Consider the following 25,757-nt stretch of genomic DNA (forward strand, 5'->3'; position numbering starts at 1 on the left):
TTCAAAATGTTTGATAATGAATAATAATAATAATAATGAAGTGGGCAGAAACCTGAAAGGCCACTTTTTCATTGTGCATGTGAGGAAACTGGAGTCCAGAGAACATGATGATTTATCCCAGGTCACCGCAGTTTGGAGGCAGAGTTAAGAATAGAGCACAGGTTTCCCATCACCATCCGATAATGTGCATGGAATTGAGTTGGGCACATGGTATTTAAGCTGCTAATTCAAGAACTATGTAGAAAATTCTCTGAAAACATTGTTATTCAGAAAATTCCTTTAAAACTCTTCCTCCTTTCTAAGACTGTATAGCAAGATATTTTATTAAAGAAAAGAACCCAGCAGGGGAGTGTCAGGTGCTAGATAATTATTTTAAAGGGAGAAAATGAGCTCATGTACTTACATGGAATTTTTCATATATTAGGGGAAAGCAAACTAAACAAGACTGAGTCTGACAGAATCGACCTACAGACCTAGATAGCTAAGGAGGACAAACAAGGCAGCAATGACATATGGCATCAAACTGTATAGTTTACAAAACACTTCAAGGTACTCTTATTGTCATGTCTTATAAAAATATACAAGTCAAGCGAGAGTCACAAAATAAGTAGAAACAAGTTAAATTATTTTAAGAGATGGGGAAAATTGCCATCATATGAATGTCCTATGATTTGGCAAAACCAATTTCATAGGTGTCACAACTAAGTTAAATTAGCAAGATCATGTGACTTGTCAAGATGACACAGAATAATTATCAGCCAGATCCTAATGACTAAGGTTTTTATTCCACATCCAGGGTCTATTTTACTGTCATATCCCACATAGTTCATTCTTGGCAAACAAATCTAGACAGGGTGAAGAAGCCAGGAAGCTAAAGCCAGCAAGAACAACACCAAGAAACAGGATGCGTGAGCCCAGTTCTAGGCCTGAGTGTGAAAGCTCCTGGGTTGCTGGGTAACCGGGCTGGAACTGAGATTGAAGATGAACTGAGGGGAGGCCAAGAAGAGAGTTTGTGGATGATTTCATGCCCAGGATAAGTGGGCACTGAAGAGCATCAGAGCCAGCAGAACAACGTGTCTGAAATGACTGCTGGATACGGCCTCAAACTAACAAAATCACTTAATGGACTTCTTCACTCTGATTAGATGGTTCAGGATGACAGGTCACCCTCCCCCTGACATGCTCACATCTTCCCCCGGTGAAAGTTGCTTGGATGGGGAATGACAAGCTTTAGTGATGCAGTCTCATGGCTTACCTCTATTTTACTTGGATGAATATTATAAATCGTACATGAACTGCTTGACTTAAGAATCTGTGTCTTTTGTCTACGTTGAGAAAATGGTAAGGTAAAATAATAAACTTCATTTTAGAGAAACTCACATAAATTCATATTTTTATCTGTATGGGCATTATCTTAGTTACTTTTCTTGTTTCTGGGACAGAATACTCAACACACACAAGTAAAAGGAGGAAAGGTTTATTTTACTTGTACCAGGAATTGAACTCAGGACCTCGCACTTGCCAGGCAGGTACTGTGCCACTGAACTACATCCCCGGCCCTGGGAAGGTTTATTTTAGTTCACAGTGTATAGAAGTTTCAGTCCATAGTCAGTGGGCTCCAAGACGAAGCAGCATGAGTGAAGGGCATGGCAGAGGAGAAACAGTTCATGGCAGGACAGGCAGAAGGTAGCAGCCTTCCTTTCCCTCTTTCCCTTTATATTCCATTCAGGCTAAAACATATTGGTTAGTGCCACTCACACTCAGGGTGGAGCCTCTGTCTTTAGTAAATCCATCCAGCCACACACAGATGCATATTAATTCAATCAGTGGACTAATCTAGTTATCATGCTCTTAATCTACATCACACACCCTAGATCCAGCCACCTCTGAAAAGCTCTACCTACGAGTGTCTGAGGCTTTGGGTGGATATCTAGCTACAAACTGTAACAGTCATCCTGTCATGAATTTGATAGTATGAATGAATGAGAAAATCATATACAACCATCTCAAATAAATGCATATACTCATAACATCAAGCAGAAAATTTTAAAGATTATAATTTTTGAAGAAGAATTTATAGTTGTACAGAGCCATTCCTCATGGAGTGGTTATTACAACAAAATCACATTGTCTTTGAAGAGTGTGTGTTTATTGATCTGATTTCATGTAATAAAGTTACAAAATAAAATTCTCCATATTATTATAAATTGGAACTTTTAAATAAGAATTTTACCAAAAATCAAATAAGCTTATAGGCACCACTATTTATTTTCTGTATTCACTTATACATGACATTTTTATAATAAGAGATGAGACACTTTGGATATCAGTACTGATGACCATGCCCGCAGTGTTCAATTTCCTGATTAGGGAATGTTGCCTTAAAAACAATAGGAAATCCAAGAACAATAACTCATCTAATTAAAGGTCATTATCAGCAAATTAGAACATATTTGGGAGTTGTGTTAATGGTGCATGTTAAGTATATGAAGTGATGTCGTGGTGTAGAAATATGATGAATGTCTTTGTTTTACTGTTTCTTAGTAATGTTTTTATCCTATTATGTATGTGTTATTTCTTCTTTTTTATATGTATATGTCGTTGGAGGCAGAGAAGTTATAATATTGGTGCTGTACACAGCAATTCATGTAGCAAGCATGTATGAACTGGACTGGATGGACAGAAAAAGATCTTGATGGAAAGTCCTTGGTGAAGGGAAAGGAAGGGGCTACAGACAGAATGCTTAGCTTTATTGATATCGGATCTAAAATAGCATCTATTATTAGATGTTGATTTGGCCCTAAGAATACGACATGTCAAAGGAAAATACATAGTTTTGAGGGATGCTTAAAATATGTGAAACTTCATAATATACAAAACCTCAAAAGCAGCTTGGCAATTAATAAAACTTTCAAGGATGTCTTCTCTGCAGGGAATTTGAAACACTTTATCATGTCTGCACTTGAGGCATGATATAGAGTTCTGAAAAAAAACGCAAAGGAAACTTAATTGGAAAAAATAATATGAAACATCATGAGATGGTTATTTTCATGCACATGTACCCATTTCTGTGATTATGTGCCTCTGACCCAGTGACATCCCTCCTCTCCTCAATAGTTGTCCGTTCTCAGGAAAAGGTGGCTAACCCCGTCCCACCATATGCATCCCTCTCTTAGCAAAGGTTCATCTTCTCCCTACGCTTTTCTCTAGACCCTGGGTCACATCCTGGAAGGATATGTTTAGCTACATCCTCCCCAAACCCAACCTACAAACCCCAGAGGACTACGCCAACTTGCGTGCTAGATATTAGAGGCTCTTCAGGGCACCAGAGTTGCCTTCTGGCTTCTTCTTTGACTCCTGACAAAGAATAAAGGAATAACTGGTTGCAATGTGGGTAATTATCTCATTACATATGTAGTTCAGCTTCATAAGAGTGAACTGACTTTTTAAAATAGCTAATGGTTTGGGCTGGTTGTAAGTGCTCCTTGTAATAGATAGTAAAAGAGTTTCCTGGATGGAATCCAAATGTATCTTCAGTGGAAAAGTACATGATGGTAATTGCTTAGAGAACTTTTACATTGGAGGGAAGCAGTTCATGACATCTTAGCATGAGAAATGGCAGTGAAATGCCACTAGGGAATTAATCTTTAACCCATGTGAGCTAGAAAGTTGAAAGAGGAAAAGCTAAAACTCTTCTTTTATCTGCTCCAGGATGAAAAAAAAACAAAATCCCAGAAGAGCTACATTTTCCTTGGAAAGTATAAGGTTTTCCTGAGCTTGTCCCCTGATGAAACAAGAGCTTTTTAAAAATGTACTGTAACATACATCTTCATGAGCACTTCTCCATGTTTTCACTGAATGACTTTCTGCCAGTTCTGTAACGATACTATTCGTCACTGTTCTCAACTTCGGCATCTAAAATTACACACATGTTTGACAATTGAAAGAAGATAATTGTAAGTTTCTCTTCTCTCTCTTTTTATTATGCAAAACGTAATGAAGGTGCATTGACTATCTCCAAAAACATGGCATTCAATCATGGTTGCTGTTTGTTCCCATTCTTCATCACCTTGGCAGTGCGTCTGACTTCTGCTGTCCTGAGTGCCTTGTCTTCTGGGCCCTGTAGTGGTTTTATAATGCTGAGATCCGAGCTCAGTGATTTAATTGCAGCCGTTTTAGGGTTATGGCCCAGGAAATACTAATCAAAAACGTTAATAAAATAACGATTAAAAGGAGCCTTGCTCTTCCAGGATTCTTGCTCTTAACAATAAATCAGTCTTTATTCATTTCATAATTAACACAGCACACCTACTATGTGCCAGAATCTAAGGGCGTAGAGATACAGAGATGTGAATAACAGCCCTCTCCTAGTGAAGTCTATATGCAATCTGGTATGGTAGGTCAACATCTGAACAAGTCATTATAATATAGCTCTATGTGAAAAAGTGCCATATTACAGAAAAAATGACAGGGCTGTGTCAGGCAAGGATAATATAAAAATAGAAAAAACATTCAGGGTGGTCTAAGAGCAAAGCTAATCTATTAGTTTACATCACTAAAACAGAAATATTTCTGATTCTAGTCACCTCCAGTAACTGTATTCAGAATAGGATCATTAAAGAGAAAATCTAAAGTCAGGTTAGTAGACTAAGAGCTAGCCCAACATGGCTACTGGCTTTTTAAGAGACATCAGGATACAGAGGATACAGGAACATACAGAAGAAAGACCATGAGGAGACACAGGAAGGAGACAGACATCTAAAACCAACAAAAGGCCTCAAAAGAAACCAACTCTGTGAACATATTTGTGTCATACTTCTCCAAAACTGTGAGAAAATAACTTCTACTATTAAAGTCACCCAGTCTATGGTACTTTACTGTAGAAGAAATAGCAACCTAATGCAGGATGTCAGTTCAGCCTTCATGAAAACTTCTTCCCAACTCTTGGTACCGGGGCTGGGGATTTAGCTCAGCAGCACAGCGCCTGCCTGGCAAGCACAAGATCATGAGTTTGATTCCCGGGACCAGAAAAAAAGCCAAAAAAATAAAAAGGTGAACCAACTCTTGGTACCATGCCTAGGGCTAAAAAATAGTGCTAACCCTTCCAGACTCTATAATTTCTCACTCTAACATCTAAGGATAGCAAGAGGAACCTTCTAGAAGCTTTCTACAAGTTTTAAGATTCTCACTTTCTTATGATTCTCACCTTTGTCTGAACGGCTTCTGTGGGTTGGGGAGTATGATGTGTGGACTGGCTTAAGCCAAACAGGTCACATCCCTGAGGGATGCATCTTGGAGAATAAATGGTTGTTCTCTAGAGAAGGACTCAAAAGATAATCCAGACAAAGAAAACAGCAATCATGAGACACTCTGCAGTGTTTGGTGGGGTGATCGACCTGCCCTACTTTGCTTGCGTGTAGCACTGGCAATCACAGCCTACAAACTCCCTTAATCCCACAGTAATGGCTATAATTGCCTGGGACTGTGTTTATTTTAAGACAGAAGCCCTATATAACTTCTTAGTCCTGGTTATACTGGGATGGTTAGTTACCCTACACCTAGGGAGTTAGAAGCAAGGTTTATAGAGTGAAGTGGCTAGAGATAAGATTAGAAAGTTTGGTGGAAGCTAATTGCAAAGGTCCTTTCTTGTGTACCAGCACAGACTAGAGAAAACATATCTAGCATTCCTCTGTCATTTTGAAAAAGTTAACAAGGACATGACTCCACAGAGGCAGAGGAACTTGGCATTGATCAGATGAATTTTATGAACACTTTACAACTTTACCTCCTTCACAAAGTTCATAGAAGTTGAGGGCTCTGTCGCATTTGGGAGGAGCAGCAAATTCCAAGCCAACTCTTCTGGTTTGTAGCCTCTAACTCTAATCCTAATGATGAAAGGTCAGAATTTTTCTGGGCACGTTGTGTGGCTCCATGAATATTAGCTGATTTTTGGTTAATGGGCTTTTTTATCAACTGGAATTGTGCATTTACTTTTAACTGTCCACTCTGTGTACTTACCTGCTAAAATTATCTCTTTGTTTTTTTTGCTTTTTCACGCCTTCATCTCCAACCAGCCACCTAGGACTTCAAAGCCACTCTATCTGCCACTTGGTTGCTCACCTTCTTTCCAGTGTTTCTCTTCCTCCTATGCATTCCATTTGCTGCGAGGGCTGCTGTTCCCCAGTCAGCCAAGGCCATTATTCGAGGAAGCAAAATACTGCCACTGAAAAGTGGCTGAAGAAAATAAAATTGCTGTCTTAATCTATTTACTGCTACTGTACAAGAATTCTTGTGACTGGGTCATTAATAAAGAAAACAAATTTATGTTTTACAAACATGGAGACTGGGAATTGCAGTGTCTCAGAGTTCTGAGGCACCACAGGGCATCACATGGTGAAGGGATTCATGGGAAATAGCCACACAGGCCTTTATCGCAGGACAACTGTCCTGATAACACACTCATCCTTTCATGGATCCATTAGCCCTCTAATCAATGAACGGGTTAAATCAATGGACTAACCAACTCTGAAAGGCTGAGTTTCCATTATCCAATCACTTCCAAAGGTTCCACCTTCAAATACTGCTAGCATATAATTTGAGGGGTTAACTTTCCAATGCACAAGTTCCAAGGGACAAGACTTCAAACATAGCATTCACAAGCAATAGCTTTTTAGAGTGTCCTCATATTTACATTTTCACTTTTCCAAACTTTTCATAGTTTTAATATTGCAAACTCCAAAAATTTTGTCTTGAACGTGTCTGATGGGAACTAGAGGTGGGTTATTGTTTTACTTTTTACTTTATATATATCTTGATTTTTAAAATTTATTTATATAGATACAATGTATAAATATATAATGACAGTTTTCCAGGCAAAGATAAAACATGTTCATTGTAGAAAATTAAATTTGAAGCTAAATATGGAGAGCAGTCTAAATCCATGTGAAATGTCATCACCAGGGGTGTGTGTCACTTTTCGCAGCCTGGGGTACCACCTGTCACCTCCCCTAGGCACCAGCATTGCTGAGGATACGGAAACTGCCCTGAAGAGCCAGCCCCACCCGCCTTTCCCTCACTCCCCTCTTTCCTGACTGAGCCCTTCAGTAAGTGGGAAACCCCTCCCCTCTCTTCGGCAGACGCAGGCGGCTGGAATCTGTCACTCTCCATTTCCACTGCTGTCACCCTCGCGGAAGGTCTCATTACTTCTCCCTGCACTGCAGCAATAGTCTCCAGTCTCTCACTTCTTTCCTCACTGCCTCCTTGCTTTCAATCTCCCCACAGCCTCCAGACTAATCATCCTAAAGCCTAGCTATCTATGATCGTGCTATTGCCTTTTTCAGAAACTTCAGTGACTCCCCTAGGACCTGTGAAAGAACTGCCAGACTCCATGATGTGCACTAAAACTAAACTTTTCCTTTTTCCCTTGAGAACTTTTCTTCCACTCGGTCCTTTTTTTTTATTTTAAAGAGAATAAAAAAGTTACAAAAGAACAACAACATAGGCAAAAACAAAACAACACAAAAACACTAAAAATGATACAGTGTTTCAAAACAAAATGATCGGAATTAACAGTGGTTGTTATATTACATAATGTTATCTTCAACCAAGCTGCTGAGATTACCTTGCTCGTATTGTCTTTTCTAAGAGGAGCACCATTCCATCCAAACACTTCTGTCCCTTAAAATTTGCCTTCTCCAGTTAATTGCACAAATGCGAGAAAATATTTGCAAAGGGATGCTCATTGCTGTAAAATTTGTGGTAGGTAAAAGTTAAAGCCAATTTGAATGGCCACCAGTAAAGGATAATTCAATAAGCTATGGTGCCTATAGATGACCAAAAGAATATATTTTAGCTATTAAAATGACATTTTGTTACACAGATATGGAGAAAAACCTATAGAATATTGTCAATCAAGTATATATTACGGTACATAATTATAATCCTGTTTTTTTTTTTTTCAATTCTGAGGGTTAAACATAGGCCTTTGCCCTGAGCTACATTTCCAAAATCTCTATCCCCCCGTTTTTATTTTGAAACACGGGCTCGATAACTGCTAAGTTGCCCAGGAATCAAACTTAGGAGCCTTCTACCTCAGCCTCACTGAATGCTCCTCTTCCAGGTGTGTGCCATCATGCCCAGCTTTTTTGTAACTGGTTTTTAAAGTGCACATATTTGTAGCACTTCCTGGAAAGACACCATCAAATAATAACTGAGGTAAATTTTAGGGGGTTGAATTCAGTTGATGTTTACTTCTAGGTACTTTTTAATTTCATTTTAATTTTTGTAAACACAACCACAGTTTTACAAGCTACCGTTTACTGGGAGCTGTTTGCCAATTACTGTGCTTGGTGTCTTACAAAAAAGTTAGCTTAGTCTTTCTGTCAAAAATTTGAGAAGAGTATCATCACTTTCCTGTTACAGAAAAGTAAATGGGGGCGAGGAAAGTGAAGAGAAGTTTCCAAGTTCATATTGCTAGTGAGAGGTAGACATGGGAGTGAAATTTATTTCTTGTTCTGAAGACCATACTCATGGGCATGGTGGTACCTAGTAACGACTGTTTTACAAAAAGAAAAAGCTATGTTCTCCCAGTTTCCTAAGGTTATTATTTAATTAGTTGATTATTATTGGTTAATTATTTAATTAACCAATGAAATAATTGTTCTGCAAAGCTTTCCTTTGTCCCTATATCCAGAAGTATGACATCATAGAAAGATGAGAATAGTATGAGAGGTGTATAAGACAGACACACAGAAGCTCACATAGAAATATTTATTGTTTTATATAAATAGCATCATTCTGTACATCAGATTAGTCTATGAATTGGTTGTTTACATTTAAAAATACACCCCGGGCATCTTTCCATTTCTCTACATATTTAATATCCTCACTTTATTTGTTAGTGGCTCACGGTGATCTATTGTATGAATGTGCTGTAATTATTTAACAGGCTCCCCCAAGAATAGCCATTTATGTTATTCATAAACTTTGCTATCATGCCCAATACCAGAATGAACATCCTTATCTAACCCTACGTCTGCACACGTGTGAGATAGTTTTTGGAAGATGGATTTTCAAAATCTGGGTTTAAAAAACATGGGTCTTTTCCTCTATCAGAATATCTAAAAGTTCTAGCGTTAGTGAGAGACTGTAACCTAGTAACCTACTGGCGGGCTTTTGTGGCCTCATTTCTCACTCACAGCCTCCTCTGACCCTGGCAGGCCTGGGCATACGTGTCATTCCCGCACTCCCAAACTGATGTGGACCGTGAACGGTGTGAGTTCTGGGGAAACTCTTAGCCAACAAATTGCTGTGCTATCCTGAGCAATAAATGACGTCTCTAGCGACCCCCTTTTCTTTTTCTGTAAAGGAATACCATTCCAATCGCAGCAACATTTTAAACTCTAAAGGTAAGACTAATACTCTGCTATGCTGACATCTTAAATTTTGAAAAAACTTTTACGTGCCATAAAGGTCATCTTGCCACACTGAAGGTTCAGAGGTTGGTGATAAGACCATATTATAAGCATTTATAAAATTCCATGGTAAAGAGTTAATTGTGGTTCATTAAATCTCCTCATCCTTCTATCCCCTTTAGTCACTGTATTGCCTGTAAGTGGGATTTACGCCAGCACCACGTTAACACCATTTCACATTCTGCTGTGCTATTGCCCACTGAGCTTGAATCAATTGAATGAAAGAGGCCTTTTCAAGTGTATTGATTTTCATTTATCCAAACTCATCTGTTTGCTTTGCTGCATTCTCATGCATGAGAGCAGGGCACAGCTAACCTTCTGCATGGTGTTACTTTTTTCCCCTAAGCAGTTAGTACTAGAATAGACATACAAACATTGGCATAAAAATTGCAGGATTTTTACTGGAAATAGGATTTTTTATGGATGATATAGGGCCTAAATCTCCTCATCATGTCAGACAAAATGCTGCCTAAAGGAAGACAGTACAGCCACCCATGTGAAGCCCTGAACGATCTCACACGAGGGATTCTGTCTTCCTTGCCCTAGAAACTGGGTTAAAATAATGGAGTGCTGGAATTCTGTCTCAACAGTGATTCTTCTAAGGGCAAATTCTGCTCACTGTCAAGAAGCTAAGTTTCTACTGTACTCTCCAAAGATACATTCCTGTTTCTTTAGCCAGGAATCAAACTGAAAGTCTGGACAAAAGAAAGTGTACAATAGAGAAAAACAGGGGCTGGGGATTTAGCTCAGCAGCACAGCACCTGCCTGGCAAGCGCAAGGTCGTGAGTTCAATTCCTGGTACCAGAAAAAAAAAAAAAAAACTCTGAAAAACAACAGAGAAAAGCAAATGTTTTTGATGTAGAAATGTACTTTTCACAATCTTTTCCTGCATCCCCAGCTTGATATTCCTGAGTGAGTATGTGTGTGGAAGGAGGAGGAGACAGAGAGCGGAGAATTTATTTTGACACATGGTCAGGATTTTGGAAGTGGAAGCATTTTTAACAATTTTGATGGAGTTGTATTATTCACTGGATAATATGCAGATATTCATTGTATGATTAAATGAGATGTCCTAGGCTTCTAGTGAAATACATATTGACTTCTACCCAGGCAAATACTGAAATTTATTTACTTGAGGGATAAATATTGTCTAAGGCAAATCCAAGTTCAATATTTCTTTTGAGTTGTAATAACTATTTCTATGCACTAAAGTAAGATTCTATGTTATGGCTAATGAGTACACATTCTGCAGTGCCACAGCAGGCTAATTGTAAAACATCTCTTCTACTTAATGCTGTGAAGGATAGTCAGTGTTGATTCAATGAAGATCTGATTTTATACGTTGGCATAAACATTGGCTGTTCTTGCATCCTTGTTGTGAAATAGGTGAATAGAATCTATTTACAGAAGTTGTTTATAAAATCATACCAAAGAACAGACATTACTGGCTTAACTAAATGAACAATTAAGTTTAACAAAAGTTTAAATATGCCCTTGACTAGGGATAGAGCTAATTGTTTTCTCTCCTTTACTTCCAAGTCATGTGCAGTGTTGTAAATTCTTGAAGTAATTTATACAAACAAATTTTAGAAAAAAATATTTTCCTTTGAAAAATAACTACATTATAGCAAGCAGAAGCATTTGGATGCTATTTATTTAGTGATTAGGAACAAAATAGAAATTATCTTCAAGAAGATTACAGTCTCCTGCAGGGAAAAGAGCAGCTATGTGCAAACAGTATTCTGTAATCACTAAAACCATGGGTCTGGGATCTCGATGAGTTTGAGTTCCACCTTTGACACTTACTTCTGACAGGATTTGCTGAAGCTTAGTTTCCTAATCTATACAAATAGGATAAATAAAATTGACCTCATAGAGCCAACACGTGAATTAAAAGACTAGAAATTTATGAAAAGTTGCTTGTCAAAAGGAGAGCGCTCCATAAGTGGTTGTTATTTTAATGATGTGTTGTTTAAGTTACAGATGAATATATTACAGGGTTATGATTCAAATAGGTACACAATTGAAAGAGATTACCTTTGCCTTAATTTCAGAGGATGGAGCTCATACAACTGTACTGCTTGGTCTGTCAATACCTTTAGGAAGAGATAGAATATGAACTAGAGATTGACAAAGGAAGGGTTTCATTCATTGTAGAAGAGAGGTAACAACCATTACAACCAGCAGTAAAATAGTAGCCACATACTCTGAGTATATCTTCTTAATTTTTCTGTTCTTGACTAATTACTGCAATAATGTTTCCTCATGTTTTTCTAAATTTTTTCAAATATTCTTCTGGGTCTTCTTTCTTGGAACCTCTTCTGCCTGTTGTTTTTTTTTTTATTTATTTATTTACTTTAAATAGCAATACTTTAAATAACCTCCCATTAACATATAACCTTCAGTTGATATTTTATTGAAAACCTCACTAGGCACTTCTGTATCCATCTTTCTGCCTCTTTCTGCATGCGTGTGCACACACACACACACATACACACACGCACACATACACACATACTTTTGATCTTGTTTTTTCACTCAAAAATATGAAGTATGCAGTACATATCTTTCTATGTCAAAGGACAATTTCAAATTCCCAACACTACAAGAAAAAAGAGAATGACTTTATTATAATTAATTCGTTATGTCACATTTGATTGGTTTTACCACAATTAATTATATCGTATATACTAAATATTAATTTAATAAACCCTCCAAAGGTCATCTTACTTTCTCTAAAAAAAAACAAAAGAGTTACAGTACTATGGTGGCCTCTTTTTATGCTCATTTTAGACCACTTTTATTATTCTAATTATCTCAAGAAAAGTTCCTAGAAGTGGGACCAGGGTACTACAGGCATTTTTGGTATTTACACCTAAATGGCAATTAAAATGATCACATATTAATTTTAGAAGACTTTTTAAAAAAGAACTGTCCCCAGGTTTTATTTTCATGAATGAATTAAAAACTACCCTGCTAAATTTAATATTCCAAATTTAAAATTGAGAAATAACATAATTTGAAATAATTTTTCCAACTGTATTTTCTATATAAAACAATGCCTTATAAACAATAGAAAAAATTACAAAGGGAAAAATTGTCAATTTAGGTTTTTCTGTAAGAAGTCTTGCCATTTAAGCTAACAAAACTTTTTAATTTAAATATGACTACAGCATTAAATTAATTAATTTCTAACACAATTGCGTGACATTTTGATGAGTTATTGTGGAGTGTTGGACTAAACCAAGTGAATCTGAGTCTCTTGTATAGAGGACCTGTGAAGTAGCACTCATTGAGTTCACTGTGTGCAGCTCTCCTGCCTTCTCATTTTTTCTACAAACATGTTGAACAATCTAGTTTATTTTAGTCATCAATTTTCTTGTCATCATACTCAGATATGCTGCTCCCTGTCATCATGACCTCTGTTTCCTGGTTTCTTATCCTGTTAGTACTCTTTGATTTTGATAAATTAGATTTATTTGACAGTCTATATCATTTCATTGATATAATTTTTAGCCTAATAGTTGACTGATTTTGATGATTCTGCTCTACTGGAATGTGTGTACCTGCACATGAATCTAATTCTTAAACCTCATAATTCCCTTATATCATTGTAAAACTTTAGAACTGGAAATATTCTGGTTTAGTATTTCTCAATGCTTGGCCTTCTGAGTGCTTGTGCCCCAGGTGATAATATCATACATATTATGTAAAGGTGAAATATTTAATGAGAGTATATATATGTCTGGAAAACCTAAGATAAAAGCATTTTCACTGAAGGACATCATGAACCCACATATGCTAAAATCCTGTAGGCACCCATCAACACAATGTTTTGATATTTAAATTCATTTTTATAAAGTACCTGTTAAAAACGTGTCACGGTCCTCAAGCTAGGCAAGCACAGATTTTTTAATCCAGTCTCCTTATTTTACATATAAGGAAACAGATTCTGGAAGATTAAACAACCTCAGTATTCCGAGGAAATATAAATTTTTAAATTCATTTTAAAATAAAATTATAAAATGACTTACTTTTAATTGGCTGCAATTATATACATGTAGAATATGTATTGCTAGTCAAAGATCATGTTTACTTTTATTAAAGAAACAATTATTAACAACTGTGTTCTTTACATTCACAAACAGATCAATTTTAAAACTATGTGACTCGTGAAGACCAATGTTACTGGAAAGACATTCAATATTGAACCAAAATGTGAACTATAAAGTATTACACACATTAAAGTGAAAAGGGGATAAAACCCCAAATCTTTCAGAGCTATTGTAGTATGTGGCACAATAGGTAAAGCTACCTGAATTGGAATTCTAGGGCTGACACTGCTGAACTAAAGTCAGGCTTGCACTGTAATTTAATTATAATCACTTGTTAAATTCAAAGTAACACTGGGCAATATTTTAACTTCTCTGAGCTTCCATTTCATGAGTACCAATGATAACAACTCACAAGGCAGTTGTAAGAATAGAATTAGATTTTTAATATCAAAATTGGCAACGCTTTTTGGCAGGTATTATTTTCCTTCTTGGGGACAGAAGTGTGCAGGAGCAGACAGGCCTTACAGGAAGGCCCCCATAAGCAGAGGATGAAAAGCAAACTGGGGAAAACCAAGAGTTTCGTCAAACAAATAACTCAATGCTGAAATTTAAGAATGAGTCACTGATGAATTTTTTCACTTATTCAAGGAGTGAGTGATTGTTCATTATTATAAACTATTCTAGAATACATCATGTGGAAAAAGCTACCCAGTACAAACTGTAAGACATAAATAACTGGATACTGCAAAGGTATTTCAAAAAACTCGGGGGTCTACTCCCCATATTACTATAAATATTAAAATGTTAAAATAACCAAAAGAATTCAACATATGGTCAAGTAATAACCTAATAATAACCAAGTAATATTTATTCTACTAACGCAAGGATGATGAAATGTATAGTAATATTTCACCAATTCATTAAGTATGAAAAGTTATATAATCACCAATAGGTACAACAAAGTAATTTTCTGAAATTTAATACCATTCTTTAAAAATACAAAAAGGAATAATAAGTGACACTTAAGTGGTATTGTCACAAACTATTAATTCAGTATTAAATTATAAAGTATCAGTATTATTTTATCCTAAATCAGAAACAAACAAAAAGATTATAGTCACTATTACTACAATGACATTCATAAAAGGCAAATTACTCATCAACGTACGGGATGAAGTTCTGATCCTGTTACATGTATGTGGTGTATATGAGTATATATCCAGCATTATGTTATGATAGAGAAGCTAGACTCAAGGCAGTGTGGTAGCACATACCTGTAATCCCAGAATTTAAGGAGGCTGAAGCAGGAAGATAATGAGTTCAAGTCCCACCTGGGCAATTTATTGGTAGTATGCAGTTGGGTTCAGTCCCACACACTTAAAAAAAAAAGCTGAACTAAAAGCCTACTTAATACATGATTTTATTTGTATGACATCTGCAAAAGGCAAAACTACAAGGAAAAAATCAAAATCAAGTAAGTGGTTTCTGGATTGCAGAAAAACGAAAGAAATTTCTGACAAAAGGGCATCAGAGGATTTTTGAGGAGAGTGGTGGTTATGGCTTTGTAAGTTTGTCCAAATTTATACAAGAGTGAATTTCAGTATTTGTGAATTATATCTAAATAAACAACAAAACATGCACACCTTTAAAAATGAGTGAAAAGTTAAAAGTCTTTCCTGGAAATACTGTTTTGTATTTTAGTACTACAAGATGTTCAAGTGTATTTTAAAGCAAGAGAAAGGAGGCAGTGGCTCATATACAGGAAGACAGAAAACTCAGTAGTATGGAGGATGTGAGCACAAAGAACACCCATGGCATATAATAATTAAGTATACTCTAAAGGAAGCGTCACCAAAATAATGAAGAAAACAAAGACTCCTTAGATATTTCATATAGACTACTAAGTAGAGAATGGTTTTTCATTTAGATTTATATCACATGATATGCAATAAAATTAGTTTTATATGAATTGTTAGGCAATCAGTATGAAATCTTAAATATTCAATCATTTTCCAGAAGTCTAAGAAATTTAGAAATATTATAAATAAATCATAAAATATGGATCCACTGTCTAATAATATACACTCCCATGAAGTAGGATCAGAAAAGAGAGAAAATCAATGAGTGGAAGACAATACTCTCAGCAAATATCACAAAAGGGGTTGTGTGTTTGCCGTCCTACAGTACAATGTCATTAATAAGAAAGTACTAAAACTGTGCAGCCGATAACAGCGCAAAATATGGGCTGGGGATATAGCTCAGTGGCACAGCGCCTGCCTGGCAAGTGCGGTCATGAGTTCGATTCCCAGTACCCCCAAAAAAAGAGAAAATAAAAAAGGGCAAAATAATCATATCAGCCACAAAACAGTAAATGTAACTAGTAAACCAAACTTAGGCAAATAAGTTAAAGAGCAATTATAACAATACACATCACCTTGATCTTTGTATGCTAAGTGACAGGAACACTCATGAGCTCTTTTCTAGTTGCTGAGAGTAAAATTTGTCCATCCTATTCAGAAAGAGATATCTGAAGAATAAAAGTATCGCCTTCTCTGGTAATTTTATCTGTATTATTTCAAATAAAGAGAAATAACATTTGCATAATGATTCATTTTAGCATTTTTATAACAGAGGGAAAGTGAAATCAACTTGAATGTTAAATTTGTACTAGACAGAATACCATGCAGTCATTATAATTATAATTATGCAAATTATAAAATAGCATGGGAAGCACTTGTTACGACCTGAAATGAAATAATCATAATGCAAAATTGTATGACTATAGCTATCCAATTGTATTTTTTAAAAATCATGTGTGGGGAAAACACTGCTTCGGGATAATAGCAAATGCTGATGGAACTTACACTGTGTCAGGCACTGTTCCCAGAATTTTCTGTACGTTAGGTCACTGAACTCTCACAACATCACAACTTAATTTTTATCAGTTAGGAATCTGAGCTACAAAGAGATTAGGTAACTTGCCCACGTTTACACCATGCAATTGCTGATACTTAAATGAACCAGTCTCTTAATTATTATGCTGTATCACCTCTGGTAAACTTGAAGCAAAGTAATGAGTGTAGTTGTGCTGATATTGCCTATAACTTTTATCTTCCAATCCTTCTGTAATATTTTAGTTAAATACGGACTTTTAAAATGTTTTAGTGGGAGCCCTCAGGGTAAGGGATGGAAAGTGTGAAGGAAAAAGAAGGAATCATAACCCTCAGTCTATGCCCGAGGAAACCAGCCTGCGTGCAGCCCGCGGGCTACGTGAATGAAGGATCCACCAAGCCTGAGCTGACCAAAGAGGAAGCTGGTATGTGATCTGTGCAAGGCAGAAGCAGGGACAATGAGGGGAATGGAAAAGGCTTCCTGCTTTATCCCTAGATCGCTCTCTCTGTCTCTCTCTCTCAAATTAAGATGCAGAGGAATAATCGAGTGTATCTTATGGAATCACACAGTTGATTATGATGCATTTGACACAAATGTTTAATTTTCTTGGGTTCATCTCAATTCATCTCTATCAAATCAATAGGTTTAAGAATCCTGAGTTACTCCTCATAGGTATTATTTTGCATCGTATGGAAAAGTAGAAAGAATACTGAATGTGGTTCTGTTTTCTCAATGAACTCAATTTTTAAAGAAATATTGTCCCAGGTCAAATGAAACAGCCTGAGTGTACATAACTACATAGCTGTAAGCTAAGTTACTTACCAAAGTCCATTGGAACAGTGTTGGCTATGACTGTGTAACTTATCTCCAGTTATTGAAACAGAGGAGACAGTGTCAATGCTTTAGGTTGCAATTGGGGAAAAATAAGAATTACAAAAATTGCCTATATTTTTAAAAATACCACAAGGAAGAAAAGCATTGACTCTGTTGCCCTGTCATCTAAATATAAAGCAAGTTTCTTTTTTGGCAGAAACGCCGGCGATTTCTATAATAAAATTTACCCTGGAGGGTATGTAAGAAAAAGCTTAAAAAACATGAATAAAAGAAATCATAAAGAATTACTGGGAGCTATAGTTGTTGATCATGAGGATTAGGTTTGACAAGAAAATATATACTTTGGGAAATCCTGGTAATTCTAAAAGAAAATTTTGCTACATTCTGTATACTTATTCTAGTGTATCTGATGCTGAAAGCTGTTTTTATTGAATTTGGGAAGTGGACTTCTAGCCATTGAATTGTACTCTCCAGAAATTGTGACTACAGGTTTCCAAACACTTGACAAAAATGTTAAAGAAGGAACAAGAAAAAAAAAAAAAAAAAAAAAAGGAACTAAGAAGCAACAAACACACACGTAACCACCAAGACACTGAAAATCTGAAAATTCATGAATATTGGATAGTTAACCATCTGGATTTACAGACACTTTAGTTTCATTTTATCCATACCCTGAATTATAAGAAGGAATTTTTGAAATCAAGATGAAATTGGTATAGCTAGTGTTTCAAGTGCTAAGTAGTTTAGAGGCCGTATTTTAAAACAACTACCTTCTTTGTGAATAATTTGATTCTTTCCTCTCCTACTCCAATTTCAGTCCTTTAGTCTTCTATATACAGCTTCTGGTGCTAAAATAGAGATTAAAATTGTCTCTAAATAAAGTATCTAGTTTCTGATAGATGCTGATTCACTCTGAAAAAAGCTATTTCTTATTGCTTTATTAAGTGTATTGGTCTCCTCTGAAGCGCTTTTTAGTAATCATTATTCTCCACTAAATTTTTGAAGTCCTGGAGTCCTGTCACTATAAGTATGAAACCAAACTATATAAAAAATATCTAAAGCCTCTACCAGGATTTGGCTCTATGAATGTGATTTTCTGTTTTCAGTACTAGGAAATGACCCCTGGGCCTTCACACTGAGCTGTGTCCTAGTCCTTTGTTGGTGTTTTGTTTTGTTTTGTTTTGATTTGATTTGTTTTTTGACACAGGGTCTTGCTAAGTCACTAATTTGCTCAAATTTGTAATCCTCTGTCTTGGTTACTTTTTTCTCACTGCTGGGACAAAATACGTGATGCCCAAAATGAAGGAAGGAAAGGTTTATTTTGCTTACAGTTCCTGGAAGTTTCAGTCCGTACTTGGCAGATTATAAGGCAGAGTGGCACATGGCAAAGAGCTACAGCTCAGGGCGGCAGAACACAGCAAAAGCAACTAAACAGGACACACCAGGGCAGAATGGGGGAGGAATCACCTCAAGCACCCTTTTCCTCTCTCTTATATATGCAAACTATCCACCCCAGGGTGGGTGCAGCTCTCACACCCATAATTAATCAAACTTTAAAAGCCTGCCCCATGGCCGCAGGAGGCTTTGGGGGGACACACAGACATAAACCATAACATCCTCCTACCTCAGCATCCCAAGTTTTTCTGACCACTTCACAGGATTGGTCAGATCGTAGAGTCCTCACATAAACTGAGTTTTCCAAAAGAAACACTAAGGAAAATAGAATGTGTTAGCTAGTTGTGATCCTGTTGATTTATGGTCAGGGGACTTTGATGATCCTAAACATGAAGTGGCAAAACTTGTTCCAGCTGAGAAGCAATGTTAAAATCCTAGTTCAAGAGAATAATCAGTGAACTTAGAATAATGGCTAAATTCTGTGCTTCAGAAAGCTTGCGCTCCAAAATACAGTGTTTCAAAATCATTCTAAGACACATCTAAACTAATATGTAAGCTATGTTATTGTCCTCAGTAATTATAGAACAAAGCTATCTGGAGAGACACATTGAAAAGTTAGGTGGGAATCATAAACACATATCCACCGAAGCCAAACTGGCAACACAAAGAGGTGGGTGAGACAGCTTTTAGATAAGATAGAAGGAGGAAGTAGAAGGAGAACTGGGAAATGTGTGCCTTACCTAATGGCAAAACAAGACATACCAGCTGATTAAATGTAGCTCCAGAAGAAAGCCAGTGAGAGATCTCCAGTTATGTTAATCAAATTGAGTATGCTCTGTACTCACCCTGGGATTCTTTGACCACTACTTTAAAAATTAAAACTTGACCACATAAGGAGACCATGTCACAGCCAGTGGGATGGCTGTAATAAAAAAGCTGAACAATAACAAGTGATGATGATAACGTAAAATGATGCAATTACTTTGGAGACTAGTTTGACAGTTCCCCAAAATTGCAGTGATTGGATATATCACATGGTAATTCCACTTTTGAGTATATATATATATATATATATATATAAAATTTGTACATAAATCCTCATGCTACCATTATTCACAGACAAAAATGATGTGATTTGTTTAGCAGTTGATAAAGTATTGCACAATAAAATATTACAGTGAAATATAATTCATCCATGAAAAAGGAATGAACTGTTGTGTATTGCTACAAAATAAATGAACCTTGCTAACATTACACTAAGACAGAAACTGGACACAGAAGACTATGGGTTGTGTGACTCCATTTATATGAAACGTCCAGAATTACCAAATTCATAGAGATAGGGTATAGCTCAACGCTTGTTAGGAGCTGGAGAAAGAGCAATGGGAAATGATTGATAATGGGTACAGAGATTTGGGGAGACAACAAAAAGAATGTTCTGGAATTAGATCGTGGTGATGGCTGCACAATCCTGTGACTGTATTAGGCAGCTTCTTGTCACCTAAATACCTGAGAAAGCAATGGGAGGGAAGATTTATTTTGGCTCATGGTTTCAGAGGTTCCAGTCTATGGTTCACTGGTTCTGTTGCTATGGGGCTGAAGTGAGGCAGAGCATCATGGTGAGTGGAATGGTGCACCAGCCCCGCTCACCTCATGGCAGCCAGAAGGCAGAAAATAGGGAAGATCTGGAAAGGAAGAGGCCAGGGCCTGGATTTAGTCCCCCAGGTCGTAATACCACGACTCACTCCTAAATCTCCATAATGTCCCAAAGTGACCTCAAGTTACGCTCTCTTCAATACTGACAATCAAGGTCAATGCACAAAATAACTACACTCGACACTGCTGAATTACACAGTGTAAGAGTGAACTTTAAAGTACATCTCAATGGAAACCAAGCCTTGGTCTGATTTCATTTTCCTATACCTACTGATTTTGCTTTCTCTTAAAAGCTTCATGGTGGCAAACACAGAACACCTTCACCCCAAGCTCAGTACCCGCTCGACCTCTTGACTTTTTCCCTTACATTATATCGCTTTGTTTCTCTCTCTCTTTCTGGCAACTTCAGAAATGTTTCCATTACTTGGGAGCCACTCTGATTGGAGATTATTAAAAACAGAAGAATTTGAGAGATAGCAATAGAAACATGAGAACTGGCGATAGAAAAATAAGGAAGAAGTTATGGCAGGATATGAAAGTTTTTATAGTGAGATCGTGGGAGAAACAGAGGAAGTTGAGGGCAACAAGCCCTAGGTACCCATGTATATGTCTGTGTCTATGGGAAGCAAATGCTGAGTTTCAAAAATCAGAGCTAAAATTGCGTTCATGACCTGCTATTCAGGGCCTGGGCCGGAAATGAAAGTCTCTGAAGTTGAGAGCTCAGAGTTGGAATGGCGGGGTGGAAGGGCAGCTATGTTTCTCTGTGGGTGGCGCATAGGGAGTAATTCAGTGATTACAGCCACATCAATGAGATTGCAAGGGAGAACCCATGTTTTGGCAAAGTAGTCAAGTGTTAATAATTGTAGATTGTTTGTATTATATTCGCTGGGATTAACTGCATACTGTTGATATGGTCGTGAGGTAATAGTGGATCACATATATTATCCTCAATATTTATATCACCTTTAATCTCCATCTTCAGCTCTTTTCATTTTTTTTTCAAAATTGCATTAATTTCTTCAGCTGTTGATTCCCTTATTTTCATTTGTGGTTGGGAGGAAAACTACTGCATTTTGTTGAAAAAGGTTCAAAATAGTTGGGTATATGAAGGTTTTTTAAGAGCAGATTTAGTGGTTTTTAAAATTTAAAATATTAATATACATTATTATGTATAGACTACACAGCCAGAAAAAAACAAAACTAGCTCTTTTATGAAAGATGCAAATATAAGTTTTGAGAAACACATATACTCAGATGTTATACAGAAATTTTTAATTTTTCTTTTTATGATTATTATTTTTAATTCACAAATTCTAAATGTATACAATGTGAAGTGTTGATATATGCATGCAGTACAGAATGATTAAATCAAACTAATTAACATATTCTTCACTTCACTATCTTTTTTTATGGTAAGGTATTTGGAACTTTCTTTCCTAGCTGTTTGGTAATATATAATACATTTTTATAGACTGCAGTCACCCTGTCGTGCAATAGCTCTCAAATCTTATTCCTCCTGAATCTCTGAAATTTTATACCTTTTGATTAAGAACTCCCTATTCTGTCCCTCCTCTCAACCCCAGCCCCTGGTAATCATCATGCTATTCTCTAATTAATGAGTTTGACTTTTTTAGATTCCACATGTAAATGAGATCATGTGGTGTTTTTTTTCTCTGTGCTTGGCTTAGCATAATGTCATCTAGGTTCATGCACATTATCATAAATGATAGAATATTCTTCTTTTTAAGGCTAGTGGTATTCCATTATGTGTATATATCACATTTTCTTTGTCCATGCATGCATTGATAGACTCTTATGATTCCATATCCTGGCTGCTTTTAATAATGCTGAAGTGAACCGCATTATTCAACAGGATTGCTGGATCATATGGTAATGATATGTTTAGTTTTTGAGGAAACTTCATACCAGTTTTCATAGTGGCTATTCCCAATGTTTTCACAGTGTACAAAAGTTCATTTTCTCCACATCCTCATCAATACTTTTCCTTTATCCTTTTGTTAAAAGCTTTTCAAGGTGTGATGTGATAGTTTCTTTCCATTTTAATATACATTTCCTTAATGATTAGTGATGGTGAGCATTTTTATCGAGCATTTGTTGACCACTTGTATGTCTTCTATTGAGAAATATCTGTTTAGGGCCTTCTGCATTTTAAATCAAGTTATTTGTATTCTTGTTATTGAATTCCTCATGTATTATGGCTTTTAACCCCTAATATATGGTTTGCAAATATTTCTCCCATTCTGTGGGTGGCCTCTTCACTTTTTTATTATTTCTTTTGCTGTGCAGAAGACTGTTAGCTTGATGCCCTTTCATTTCTCTGTTTTGTACTTTGTTGCCTGTGCTTTTAGGTCATCTTCATAAATATCTTTGGTTAAACCTACATCACAGATTTTTACCCCTGTTTTTTTCTAGCAGTTTTACAGTTTTAGATCTTCAAGTTTTTAGTCCATTTTGAGTTGATTTTTATGTACAGTGTGTGATTGGATTCATTTTCATACTTCTGCACATGGATAACCATTTTTCCCAACATCATTTATTTCAGACTATTCTTTTCCCATTGCGTGTTCTTGGCACCTTTGTCAGAAATTAAATCAGCATGAATTTGTGAATAGCATAAACTTTCTGTCCCATTCCATTGGTTATATGTCTGTTTTTATGTCAGTACCATGTTGTTTGATTATAATCACTTTATAGGATGTTCTTAAATCAGTAAATGTGTATTCTTCAGCTGTATTCTTCTCTGTTCAAGGTTATTTTGGCTACTTGGTGTCCCATATGAATTTAAGGATTTTTTTTCCATTTCTGTGAAAATAACATTAGAATTTTCATTGAGATAGCGTTAAATCAATAGATAATTTCAAGTACCATGGAAATATGATTCTTGCCATCCATGAACATAAAATATCTTTCAATTTATTTATGTTATTTTCAGTTTCTTTCATCACTCTTATAGCTTTCACTAAACAAGTTTTTTCACCTCTTCGGTTAAATATACAGCTATGTATTTCATTTATTTTCATTTGTTTCTTTCATGTAACTGGAACAGTTTTTTCTCATGTTCTTTTTGATAGTTCATTACTTTTATAGAGAAGCATTATTGATTTTATATGTGGATTGTAATTCTGAAATATACAATCCACATATAAAAGCTGAATTTGTTTATTAGTTCTAATTATTGGAGTTTTGTCTACATAAGATACTTCATCAAGAAATACAGCCTATTTCACTTATTTCTTTACTAATAGGATTCCTTTTATTTCTTTCTCTTGCCTAAGATGTAGTAACACGTAAAACAATATTTAAATACATGAGGAGATACATACAACGTAATATTAGGCTAGAAAAATAGATTGCCAAATTCCACTTATCATATGATAGTAATATAATAAAAGGTTAAGAGTAAAGATTAGAATTTTATGTTGAAGTTCTAACAGGGATTATCTCTAGATAGGAAAAATAATAATGACTATTGTGCTCCCAACTCTTAAATCAAAGAACCCAAATGTTTCACAAAATTTAAAGTTCACAAAATAAAGGTCACAAAATTTAAAAGCTAGGTCTGACAATGCTGAATTTCCAAGTTGACTCTCTGAGTGATGGAATATGTACAAGTAGGATAGGACAGCATGATTCTTTGTTCAGGGTGTGCAATACCTTTATATCATAAATCTTGCAGTTTTTTTAAAAAGACTATCACTTTGTTCCCTTTTCTATGATCAGGTTGAAACTTTATATGGTTATATAGGTTGCTTTGGCTTTTAAATAATCAGCCTCTTTTATTTTTAAAATAGTAGGCAAGTGGTTTGCTAAGGGTATTGTTATTGTTTGTTCATTTCATTGAATTCCAATTTGTACTGGATATTTAGGCATATGAATCTATCTTAAAAGAAGGATCTTGCTGAATGGAAGGTCAGCTTTTCACTTCTACCCCCAAATTTTGCCAGTGAGAAAACCAAGGCACAAAGAAGTTATGCAACTTGCTCAAGGACAAAAACTTGATGACTACAAGTATAAAGACTTGAACCCAAGAGTCCTGAGTTGGCTGCTGACAGATTATAACGCAGAAGATGGCAACATAAATAATGATTAAATAATATAAAATTATTCTATTATTCTATTCATTTAAAATTATTTTTAAAAACTTGCAGATTTCTTGGTATTAAAAAATACCTTCAAAAATAGCTTTATTTTTTGTTTATTTTTAATTTATTTACTTATTTATTTTTTTCTCAGAGAAGAAGCTAGGAAGGAAAAGATTCAACAACCATGAGGATATGTGTATAATAGAAAAAATGGTCACAAGCATCATGATTCAAGTCCAAAGTGCTTCCAGTGGATTTGTTTTGTGTGGCGCACATGGACTAATGTTCATTGATCCTCCTTAGCGGGGCTCTTTTGCTCACATCCTCTCATGGAACCTTCACAATCTGCTGTGAAGATTTTATTGCTATCTGTGAGTTAGATTTGGGGAAATTGATTAAGCTGAGAGGTTTTGAGACTATCTCAAAGTCACTCAGCTATTAAGTAGTGAAATCAGAATTCTCATGTGGACTATGTGACTCTGAATTCCATCCCTTTCTAAACAGAGAGCCCAGCAGCACCTGCCCGCTAAGGTCACAGTTTCCCCTCACCAACACCCTTGCATATGGCACATTTTGCCATTTGCTTCCATGTATATCTTCCTGGGGGGCTATGGTGAAAACCCAGAATATTACAATCTAAAATATTAGAAATACAGTAGAGAATTCTTTGAAAGAGAACATGTTAGAAAAGGACAAGAAAGACCTTTCCTGTTTGGTATCACAGTATATGAGTTTATGTATGTGATCATTTCTTGCCTACTTTCCTCAGAAATTCCCAGAAATTTCTCCTTCAGAAGATGCTGTTCATGGGATGTAATCTTAGGAATTTACTAGGCTATTGTCCCCCATGTTTCCTCAGTAACAAATGAAGGTGATACAAATTTTCTTACTCCATTTCTAAGTTTACTTCAATTTGAATGGCTTATTGAGAAGAGATAAGCAAATGATGGTTTGAGTAATTTAAAATCATTTTTAAAAAAATTATAGTGTCTTTGGGAATTTTTTTCCTTATTACTTGACATTCTAAACTCCTCCTCCCACGAAAAGAACATTATAGTTTCATTTAATAGTGGTTGATCTAAAAGTTGTTCTTTCTCACTCTCATCTTCTTTGGACAAACCGAGCTTTTTCATTGTGAAAGGTTGACTCATGATGACCTGGGCAGTGTTCACTTGATGTTGATAATGCCAAAAGCATAGGGTCACCTGGGATTTTACACTAGAAATGCAAATTCTGAGGTCCCACTTCAAATGTGCTGCATCAGATTCTGGAGATGTGGACCCATCAACCATTTTTATAAATCCCATTCTAAATGTCAGTGCCATATGCATAAAAACATGCCAGAGCTC

At 36.0% G+C, this 25,757-nt stretch overlaps 1 protein-coding gene and 1 long non-coding RNA gene across 5 annotated transcripts in view; both read left to right on the forward strand.

Annotated features, from left to right (window-relative positions):
- Window positions 1-25,757, forward strand: part of Iqcj (IQ motif containing J) — a 249,401-nt gene that overhangs the window by 190,029 nt on the left and 33,615 nt on the right. The window lies entirely within an intron of this gene.
- LOC106149542 lies at window positions 1,494-6,245 on the forward strand. The gene is made up of 3 exons (XR_001235796.1): window positions 1,494-1,529; window positions 3,712-3,956; window positions 6,075-6,245. It is a non-coding gene; the product is annotated as an uncharacterized LOC106149542 (long non-coding RNA).

The sequence above is a fragment of the Chinchilla lanigera genome, unplaced genomic scaffold (genome assembly GCF_000276665.1).
Source record: "Chinchilla lanigera isolate Chin_1 unplaced genomic scaffold, ChiLan1.0 scaffold00047, whole genome shotgun sequence".
NCBI classification, from domain to species: Eukaryota; Metazoa; Chordata; class Mammalia; order Rodentia; family Chinchillidae; genus Chinchilla; species Chinchilla lanigera.